The sequence below is a fragment of the Dreissena polymorpha genome, chromosome 1 (genome assembly GCF_020536995.1).
Source record: "Dreissena polymorpha isolate Duluth1 chromosome 1, UMN_Dpol_1.0, whole genome shotgun sequence".
NCBI lineage: Eukaryota > Metazoa > Mollusca > Bivalvia > Myida > Dreissenidae > Dreissena > Dreissena polymorpha.
The window spans coordinates 64,111,210-64,123,197 of NC_068355.1; positions in this window are offsets into that span (position 1 = coordinate 64,111,210).

Here is an 11,988-nt window from a genome sequence, read left to right on the forward strand (position 1 = left end):
CAAATTTTGTTGCAACGCTGTCTATATCTTGTGGCAACGCTGAATATATATCTTGTTGCAACGCTTTCTATATCATGTTTCAATGCTTTTAATATTATGTTGCAATGCTGTCCATGTCATGTTGCAAATATGTCTATAGCGTGTTGCAATACTATCTTTATAATGTTGCAACGCTGTCTGTATTATGTTGCAACACAGTCTATATCATGTTGAAGCGCCGTCTGTATCATGTTGCAACACTGTCTGTATCATGTTGCAATGCTGTCTCTAATATGTTGCATAGCTGTCTGTATAATGTTGCAATGCTGTCTATAATTGTTGCTATGCTGTTTATATCATATTGCAATGTTGTCTTTATTATGTTGAGACGCTGTTTGAACCATGTGCAACGCTGTCTATATTATTTTGGAAACACTGTCTATCAGTCTATATTTTGTTTCAACGCTGTGTATATCATGTTGCAGTGCAGTCTATATGATATTGCAATGCTGTCTATATCATGTTGCAATGGTGTCTATATAATGTTGCAACTCTTTCTTTATCATTTTGCAATGTTGTCTATATTCTGTTGAAATGCTGTCTATATCATATGAGAGGGGATCTCTTTGTCTGCAGCCCCTTTCAGTACGGAAAGAGTTAGGTAAGTAACCACACTAACCACATGGCTGATTTACAATCTTTATATTAAACCTCAAACCAACGTTTTATGGCTGGACCGATATTAAACAGGGAAAGTGTATTTTGTACAAAGAACCAGGACAAGGCCAAAGAATTGTATGCCTTTTCGATGTCGATGAGGAGAAGTAAGCCTGGGATCTCATTTTGCTTACGGATAACGCATAACTTATAATGTCATAAATTAACCTAGTATTTTCCACTATGTATCTCCCTTTAATAAAACCATTCTGGAAGTTATGAATTAACTTGTTAATAAATAATTTAAATCTGTTAGCTATTACTCCAGAAGAAATGTTATTAACAGTATTTAAGAGAGAAATTGGACGCCCGTTTTTTTTTTAAAGTTAACAATGTTTTTATATAAGCAGAGTTTCTTAAAAGTTGATCACTTATCGTGAACTGTAATTCACTGTCAGGAATTTCCGTTGACATTTTGATAATTGTAGATGGATAGTGCGTATTCAAAAGTAACGTCAATTTGTTTGTTGATTTCCTGTACATACATGATGTCTGACAGTAGCCAATTATTATGTTTCCAAAGACCTGGTCTATGAGAAAAGTTACTAAAACTTAAGTTTCAAGTGATGATTGAGTGATCCGATTGTAAACATGGTTCAATTCCAATAGCTTTAAAGCGTTGCAAGAAATGTGATTTAAAAAAAGATCCAGCCTAGCCTGTTGTATCAGATTTTTCTACGCCAGGTAAATCTTTTTTGGGCTGGTTGTCGATAAGGGTCCACACGATTGTAGCATTTAATTAATTCTAAGACTTGTTTGAGCTTTAGGGGTATTAACCTTTTTGTAATTGCAGTAATCTAATAGAGGATCTATAATTAAGTTTAAATCACCACGTATAATAAAAGCTTCATTTTTAAGTCGCTCAATTACTTAAAAAAAACAGAGGGGGAGTCAGTATTGGGGCCATGTAAAGTAAGCAACGTAAAACGATATTCGCTAACAGATATGTCAAGTGCAACAGTAGCTTAAGTAGCCTTCAGATCCCCATTCAGAATAAATGGTATTATATATATCAGGGGTGAAATGTGTGTCCTGCAGACGATATGTGTTAGCCTTTAATTCTTTTAAGTAATACAAAACTTTAATCGTCTTTAATTTACCATTTAAATCACTACAATTTAAAAAAAACAATTTTCAGATCGCAAGTAATTTGCTTAAAGTAAGTCTAATATAGCGAAATTCATCATATGCCTTTAAAGGGATCTTTTCACGTTTTGGTAAATTGACAAAATTGAAAAAAATTGTTTCAGATTCACAAATTTTCGTTTTAGTTATGATATTTGTGAGGAAACAGTAATACTGAACATTTACCACGGTCTAATATAGCCATTATATGCATTTTTTGACAATTTAAAAAAAACATGAAAATTATAAAGCTTTGTGAAACTACGAAGATTGCTTATATAAGGTATAAAAAATACAAGCTTTGTACATACTTGGCAGGATAGCCGTGTACAATATTGGCAGGATAGCCGAGCGGTCTAATTGGTTTTTACTCCAGGACTCCGGGGGTCACTGGTTCGAGCCCTGCTGCCGGCTACTTTTTTTTCCTTTTTTAATTTTATTCTTGATTTTTATCTGGAGCTTTTTTGATCTAATGTTTACATTTATCAATATAAAGCATTTTATGTCAAACTTGAAAACATGCCAACATCTGTGAAAAGACCCCTTTAATTTGTAATAAAAGTAAGCAAAGCGATTCCACTGGAAAGATATCTACAAATAAAATCAAAACAAAAACTAGGGATGCAAAAGGATTCCCAGTAAAGATATATAAAAGTGCGCACTTCATTACAGTACGCAGGTAATAAACAATGAAAATAACTAACATAAGAGAGGGGAAAAACACGTATGAATAGTTAGAATTAACGAATTTTTGTGTACAAAACAGGTTTCCTACATTTATTATTTTCCAGGTAACATTATGTGTATGAATAAAGTTAAAAAACACAACATAAGACGGGATAATAATATGGGCTTTTTTTCGATTTGTTAGTAGCCAAGAGTCTCCTCTACATGGCAAAATTGAGAACGCTTCCCGCGAAATAAAACGGAAGCATTATCAACAAGAGATGTGTTCGTCAGAAACAACGCCCCCTATTGCGCCGCTTTGAAAAAAAAAAAAAAAAAAAAAAAAAATCTTTGACCTTGAAGAATGACCTTGACCTTGAACTTCCACCACTCAAAATGTGCAGCTTCATTAAAACGCCGCTTGTTTTTTTATTTATTTTTTGACCTTTGACCTTTAAGGATGACCTTGACCTTGAACTTCCACCACTCGAAATGTGCAACTTCATGAGATACACATGTATGCCAAATATAAAGTTGCTATCTTCAATAATGCAAAAGTTATGGCCAACGTTAAAGTTTTTTTTCGGACGGACGGACAGACGGACGTACACACTGCCATACTGACTGACGGACAGTTCAACTGCTATATGCCACCCTACCGGGGGCATAAAAATGTACAAAATAGGAGAAATGATAGTTTCATATAATTAAACATGCATTTAAACAAAAGTTATTTATACGGATCATACCAATAGCTCGTATAGAGGAAATATATGAATGATGACAAAAAATAATTCTTCACTAAGTCATAAGTACTCTTATGAGCCTTTAAATCCTTCTAATGTTCTATTCTTCAAAGAAAAATAATATCTTGAAGATAAATAGTTATATTTTACTCCCTGTACATTTGTTTCAGTTATAATAAACTTACATATAGACATTTCCCCATGATTTTGGCCAGGCGCAGCGGCAAGACATCGCGGAATGCGGGTTATTGCGGAAGGGTGCACATTTTGCGCGTAGATTTATAGAATCAAATTTTCTACATGTCTGTAATCAACTATACAACACTTCGGACCTATTAAAATACTACAAAATATTTAATTGTGTATTTATTTTTCCTAAATTTATTTCATTTAAGTAATATTTTATACCATGAAATAACAAGAAACATAACAGCAAGCATTAAAACGCTAATCCAGCTCATATTTTACCACAAGTGTACAGATATACATTTTAACGTCCAAAAACTATTCTTCGAGGCTTATCAAGGTGCCAAGCATCCACCATTCTTCCGAAGTTCACTCCCTAATTGGCTGGTCCTTCAATGCTGACCATAACAAGAGCGTGGTTGACAGCAGACTTCAGACGAACACGATTATCAGTTTTTTTACCCTTTTCATTCTGCTGGAGCCCTCTTGCAGACTGCAATACACGTAATTTGTAAAATAATAGAGATATTTAAGCATTTTTCGTTTGTAAATGTTTTCTTGACAGTCTAGTTAAGTACCGACTGAGCAATACCGACTGCTGAAAGCACTAGTCACAAACAGCACAATCATCATACCTACAAAAGGGTGGATTATTTTTCAAACAACTGCTTCATTTCATAGTCTATTATATGTTTATAAAGTTTCTCTAAGACATGCTTTCATATTGCAATTGTATTATCTGTACTGTCTAATCTTTGATGCAACACAATATTTGTCTTATAAACTTTTGAATTATTATTCACTTTCGATTTCATTTTATGTTGCTTTTGCTAATTACGTATACAAAATATTTAGTTAAGTAAAGATATATATTTACTTCCTTCAACTTTGTAAAACATGAAAAATTTTGCTTCCAACTACTTTCGAACCAAATGGCTCGCTGTTTGAGTCCCTTGGTAGGTGGGTCGGAGGTTTCAGGATCACTTATAACGTTTTGGAATATTTCACGTTTACTTATTGCACTCGTTGATAGCGACGATTTATTAGTAGCACTAACGAAGACATAGATAATTGCAAATTTCCCATATACAGGCCCTGGTCGTTTCTAAGATCGCATCATTCTGTCATGCCAAGAAGCTAAAGAAAACTGTGGTGCGGGTATATAGCGTGCTCTGACTATTGGATGTTAATGCATTTAATTAAGGTGCTCTACTTTTTCAGTTTCCTTTGATAAATTTTGTGAACACATTTTTAGTTGGTGGTAGCAATCAAATGAGGGGTTTTACTCCAATTAATTGAAAATACAACGTCAATTACGCTGAAATAAATATACCTTATTTTACTGAAATTAATATTCGATTTATAACGTGACATGAATATTTTTTCTCATGCCATGATTGTTTTGTTAGACAGACGATGTTGATTGTGCAAGTTATAATACAATGCATGTTATGTTCTGTTCTTCAATTGACCAGTCGCCAAATTATCGATCGCTCCGCCCACATAGTCACGTGGTCTAGTGATAAGAAATCTCCGACAAGCAGATCGCAATTATAGAGGATTACGTGAGCGAAATACTATATTTGTAACGATGTATCATGCTCTTTTCTATAATATAAATTATTAAAGCCGCACAGTAAACTAAACTGCTTTGTAAAACTTTAATACAATCATAAATGCTTTAGAGAAAAATGGCGTAATCAAAATAAATAAGTTAACGGCAGACTGACTATCAGAAACGTTTCTTATACATAATATAGGGAGTTGATGAAAATCCGTTGTAAAAATGAGCATTCATTTTATATTGATTTTGAACTTGTATTAAATCGCCTGACAGTGAATCCGGTGGCTATTCATATATAATTTTGAAAATATTTTTATTAAATGCAAATGACACATCCATATCATGATGGGGTTTTTGTTTATTAAAAATGTTTAGATCTTTGTTTTATTGTGTTACTTTTAAAAAGACACCGATTTTTTTATTAAGATATAAATTAAATTTTGATTGTAACCATAATTTAATACAGGCCTAATTTCGTGGTTTCATAAACAGATAGTCTAATATGCATTTTTAATGCGAACCTGTTACATTTCACTATCGAAAAATGAAATGTTGGTATTACGTTGCTGTTCACGAACATTTGAATTGAATACATTTAGCATATTATGCATGTCTTTATTTATAACAAGATGGCCCTTATATGTTAATTGCAATTTTCACATTTCTCCCCGTATCAATATATGTTGTATTATAAATGTTGTTGTTGTCATTGTATTATAAGCCATACATTTTACACTTGAAGTCGCTTTAAGCTGGCTAAGCCGCGTTGAAATCACCTTTTTTTTTGTTTTTACTTTAGTTAAAACAATATTTAAGTTAACAATTTATAAAGATTTCCCTTGTTTATGATCCCCTGAAAATAAATATATAATTGGAAATCATTTAAGTAATTAAATAGTTTTCTTTTCTAGTGTACAGTACCTAACAATGCCTTAATGTTCCTTCATTCTGAGATCCACGCAACATACTGTCATTTATTAATCATCGACAATTACGCTGAGATTAATTAGAACGTGTGGCAATTATTATGTTGCCCAAACTGCTTAATAATATTGTGCATCAAACGGTATAACACGTTTCTATAGAACACACGGTGTGGTTAAACTATTTATTGTGTTTGTTCTCTCATTACTCGTTCATATGTTCAATAAATAAAGATAAAATAATAACCTTTTATAAAGTATGTATAGCACCTACAATATTGAATAATGATCGAACAGTTATGATCATGCATTTGATATAAAATTTGTGTAAACTCTTAAAAATTACGTCCATTCCATATGAACGACACGCTTTGCTTGTCGGACAAAATGGCGGCCAGATAAGCGTTGCTGAGGGGTGTGTGAAAAATCGATATCTGATTGGCTGATCGACAAAATGTGGGCGGAGTTGGCGACTGGTCAATTACGCACTACCAAAACAAGCAATAGGTGCTGTTTATTTTTTAATCACCGCTGCAATAGCTGCATGCAATTAAAATAAAACAACACACAGATTGAACATACATGTACCTTTAATTACTCTAACGCCACATGTGCCGCTTTGTAATCGATCTTTTTCGACCATTATAAGTGGACAGACAACATAACTGACCCCTACAAGATAAGTATTGATGCAAAGCATTAAAGGGCTTCAGGAATTTCAGTGTAAAAGGCACTCAATGATGTTACATGGAGCGATTTTTTTTCTACTGTAAATATCAATATATTTGCCGATTATTTTAAACAAAATAGAAAAAGATACTGGTATAACATTTGTGTTATAACTCCCAAATAACCATTATCTATGATTTTGTGTTGTAACCCCCAAATATTTCATAGTTCATTTTATTTATATTGGTTTCCTTTTTTTACTGGCATCCGTGTGCAGTTTTCATTAATGGAACAGAACTGTGTAGGTTTTAATAAATCCGCTTCATCTTGTAAGCGTAATTTCATATTTTTCTCAACTTCAAGGGGAGATGATTCTGAACTTATTCTTACGTTGCTCATATACGATAGGGGTTGAGTACTCATTGATATGAAAACACTGTAAAAGTTTTAATGTGTTGACGACCCCCCAACCCTCTCACACATATATTTCATGGGCATAATAAAAGCAAACAAGAGGGCCATGGTGGCCCTGTATCGCTCCACTGTTTTTTATGCGAAAAAAGCGTGCAATGCGCATGGGTTGAAATGTACTCAAGCAAGTGACTTTCTCTTCTATCCTTCGTCCCACTGGGCGCTTAAAGTTGGAATGGTGAGCATTTTTTATATATGGAAAACGTTACTACGGTGTTAACTAAACAGACTAAAAAGTCCGGGAATTGTCGCACAGGTCATTTGCTTATAACGTAGGTACATTTATCTCTCCAAAAGATATTGTCGTTCTTTCTATTTCAGTGCCCCAGATAAGCTGCGTATCTGCGTCTTTCACCCTATTAAAATGTTTAAAAACGCAAAGAAATACAATATCATGCGTATTGAAAACGCACCCGATTTGCCTTTTACGCACATTCGTCTTATTTGATGCGTACGATACAATAGCTTTGATCGAAAAAACTTTGCTCATTTTCGGTATTTTTTGTGATTATTTTTGTTACGCGGCGACGCTTTTATTCAGCAAGCGCCTGGATGACGGGGCAATAAAACAGTCAAAGCTATTCAAACGCTTCTGCGGACTAGATTCCATAGTTAAATAAAGCGGCTGACAAAATTATTTACGACGACATAACTGTTACAAGCGTTTTCAATCTGACTTAATCCGTCGTTCATTGTGCAAATATTTGTTAAGTGTCTGTACTTTCAGTTTCTAATACGATGCGTAATAAAAATGTCTAAGAGAAAGACGTCCGCAATTGTTGCGCCAAAATATGTGTCGATCGCTAACTTTATCGAACCAAGAAAGCAAGAGTCAATAAGTGCCGAATCATTCGTGTTATCGATTTTTTTTAAGTTTAAAGTTTATATTATTGACAGTTTCAAGGATTAAAGATGTTATGAAACATCAGTTTATTAAAGATAATTATATTAGTTTACAGTTTTATTGAATCAATACAATTGTGTGCAGCTTCAACAGAAGTAAAGCAGCAATGGTTTTACTGTATGCATCTTATAACTCATTTCACCCTATTCCAAGAATGAAATCACCCTATTTTTCAAAATCAGTGGGTGAAAACCCTATTACCGAAATAATTATCTGGGGCACTGCTATTTCACATATTTTTAGATGCTGAAGATCAAATCTACGCATATTCTACAAGATTAATGAAAGTTCCTTCATTCAATCATGAATCTTTTTCCAAAATTCCAAAAAGTGTTTGTAAGTTTCAAAGTTTCTGTTACTTATATAGTTCATGACATATGCAAAATACATAATGACGTAGATCACCTGAACTTTACTTCATTCTTAAGGCATTAGTGAGTGTAGCAGGATTGTTAACGTAGTGAAGAAATTTTTTATTGTACAAAGAAGATATTTGCCTGAGGAAACATAAAGTTACGAGTTTTTCAGGTTAATGAGGTGCCGTAAGGCAGTAGGAATGATAACTTTGTAGAGGTTGTTTGTTAAATAAAGTAAATGTTTATGAGACAAAAAATTGAATCATAATTCATCAAGATGTTTCGATCATGGCAAGACTACTTGCATATGGCGTGAGGTTTAAAGAGATATCGTGACAAACAATTAGCTTGACCTAACTTTTCTTTACTTTTTTCATCTGACATTGGTAACCTGTCATGTTTATTTTTGAAAAATACTAGGATTGCCATATATATATTGAAATAAGGTATCTGACCTATTCTCTGATAGGTTGCTAGTAATTTACTTAGCGGCAGTCATGTGATAAACAAGGGGATTGTTCACGGCATTGGTAGAATATACTTTTAATAGATACATCTTTTTCAAGTTGGATTCTCCTTACTTTTTTTGCTACTGAATATTAAAATTACTTATTTACAATGTAACAATTTGTTGTTAAGTTTATCTTGAACAAATATTTTTTGCAATATGTTTATAAATCATAAAATGTCATTCAAATTTTGAGAATTTTAACATAAAAGAACAATACTAACCATTTGGTGAAAACAAACAAAACAATACATTTTTTTTAAATGTTATACAAAGTTAATGGACTAAATATAAACAAACATACTTGAGTGTTCTTCTTGTGTTAATGATGTATTAAACTGAGTTAAACAAGAGATTGCCAAGCAATATTGTCCCCTACCGGTGAAACTCCACCATTGTCAGTAATTTTTTTTATTATTTTTTTATTTGTTGCCATAGCAACCAGAATTTTTGACGTAGGAACAAAATGAAATGACGTGCATAATCTCCATATTGCCATCTATCCATGTTTCAAGTTTCATGAAAAATATAAAGAACTTTTAAAGTTATCGCAGGATCCAGAAAAGTGTGACGGACAGACTGACAGACAGACTTACAGACAGACTGACAGACAGACAGAGCGCAAACCAAAGGTCTCCTCCGGTTTCACCGGTAGGGGACAATTAATATATATAATTTGTTTACCTTTCAATATCTTGCATTTCACATCTTTACTTAGTTCAATGCTATTTCAATTAACTGAACAGCGTGACACACATAAAAAAGCAGAATATGCACATGCATCTGATTATACACAGATCCACTATCATATAAATCAAATCATGTTTGTCTATTTCCATGTTCGAAAGATCCTCTCTAAATTGTTTTACTTCGCGAATAGACTGAACTCCCAATTTGCAAACAGCAACACTCGTTTCCGTGACACAAATTCACTGTGCACATTTCTAAACAAAATATGTGTTTCTTGTATCTAAACCGTAGTCTTTTTTGTTGGCAAACACATTTCATTATTCCTATCAAACTATATGATGTCAGTCGTTAATTCGATTGATATTTGTCATTTCAATAATCTTAATTTTCGCTTCACAACGGCGCCATTTGCATACGAAATACCAAACACATTTTATGAAACCGATTTTAAATGGAAGATTGGAAACGGCAGCCAATTATATCGCTCGTTTTAAAAATGCTTAGACAGAATCTACCAGTGTAAAATGCGGAAAGATTTCGCGGGCCGCGGATATATTAAGCATATGGTCATTTTTGTGACCAACGGGGCAGGGTCAAATTTGACCCCAGGGTCATAATTTGAACAAACTAAGTAGAGAACTATTAGATATCACTACATAACGAATTTGGTAGCCCTAGGCCCTGCGGTTATGGACAAGAAGATTTTAAAATTTGCACAAAATTAGCTTTATAAAAGCATATGTTCATTTTTGTGACCCCCAGGGCAGGGTCAAATTTGACCCCAGGGGCATAATTTGAAAAAAAAAATGGTAGAGGACTATTAGATGTCTCTACATACCCAATTTGATAACCCTAGGCCCAATGGTTATGGACGAGAACATTTTGAAAATTTTCACAAAATAGGCCTCATATAAGCAAAATTTCAATTTTGTGACCCCCGGGGCGGGGTCAGATTTGACCCCAGGGGGATAATTTGAACAAATTTGAAAGAGGTTCACCCAAGGAACATTCCTGAGAAATTTCATCAGAATTGGACCAGTACTTTAGGAGAAGATGTTTTAAGAAAAAGTTAACGCACGGACAGACGCACGCACGCACGACGGACACAGGACCATGACATAAGCCGGGCTGGCCTCTGGCCAGTGGAGCTAAAAATGGTACAATAAAACAGCATATTTATTTAAACTAAAATGTCTACATCAAAAAAAAAGTTAACATCGAACACAAATAAAATCATTTGATTATACTGAGGCTCTAACCTTGGGCCTCTCGCATGTGAAGCGAGCGTGTAACCATTACACTACGGAACCGCTCACCTTCTAACTAAAATATTAATAAGTGACTGTAGTGTAACGGTTATCAATAAAGCAATTAACCGTGTTATCGCTGTCGTCGTGTAAAATTGAAGAAAATACAGGTTAACCAAAACTCGAACAGCAAAACTCTGCGCTATTGTTAGAAAAACCACAAAATAAATATATTTTGATTATGTTTTGTTTTATACAAAACCAGAAAGTTTCACCGATTCTCGTATTTGCCCAGTCCCTGTGCTCTTTTATTCATTGCCCAGTCACTGTGATCAGTTATTAATTAAAAGAATTAGCTTTGCATTATTGGCAATAAATGTTGTAGTAAATGTAATAGGCACAAATGCATTATGTATATTATGTTGCAATTCTATCTATATTATGTTTCAACGCTGCCTATTTCATGATGTTGCAACGCTGTCTATATCATGTGCAACGTTGTCTAAATCATTTTGCAAATCTGTCTATATTATGTTGCGTAGCTGCCTATATTATGTTGTAACGCTGTCTATATCATGTTGCAACGCTGTCCATATTATGTTGTGACGCTGTCTTTATCATGTTGCAATGCTGTTTATATTATGTTACAACACTGTTAATATCATGTTCAAAGCTGTCAATATCATGTACAACGCCGTCTATATTATGTTTCGACGCTGACTATGACAATTTGGAATGCGGACAATTTATGCTGCGACGCTGTCTGCATAATGTTGCAATGCTGTCTATACTATGTTGCAATGCTGTCTATACGATGTAGAAATGCTATCTATATTATTTTGCAATGCTATCTATATTATGTTTCAACGCTGCCTATTTGACGATGTTGCAACGCTGTCTATATCATGTTGCATCGCTGTCTATATAATGTATAATGTGCTACACTGTCTAAAACATTTTGAAAAGCTGTCTTTTCAAAATCCACTTCTAGTATTGACTTTGAAACAGAGAGTAAAAAGAATAAAATATCTGACTCTGACATCATGCAGAATAGTCAAATCATCAACCAAATCCAATTTAGCGATGCAGACTTGGAGTGCATCTTCCAAGAAATGCATGCACTGTTTAAATATGAACTGGAGGATATGGTAATTCAGTAGTACAGGCTTTCATACCACAGGTCATAACTGGAATTAACGCCTCACTCAATGACATAATTGAATCCCTTACACAGGAA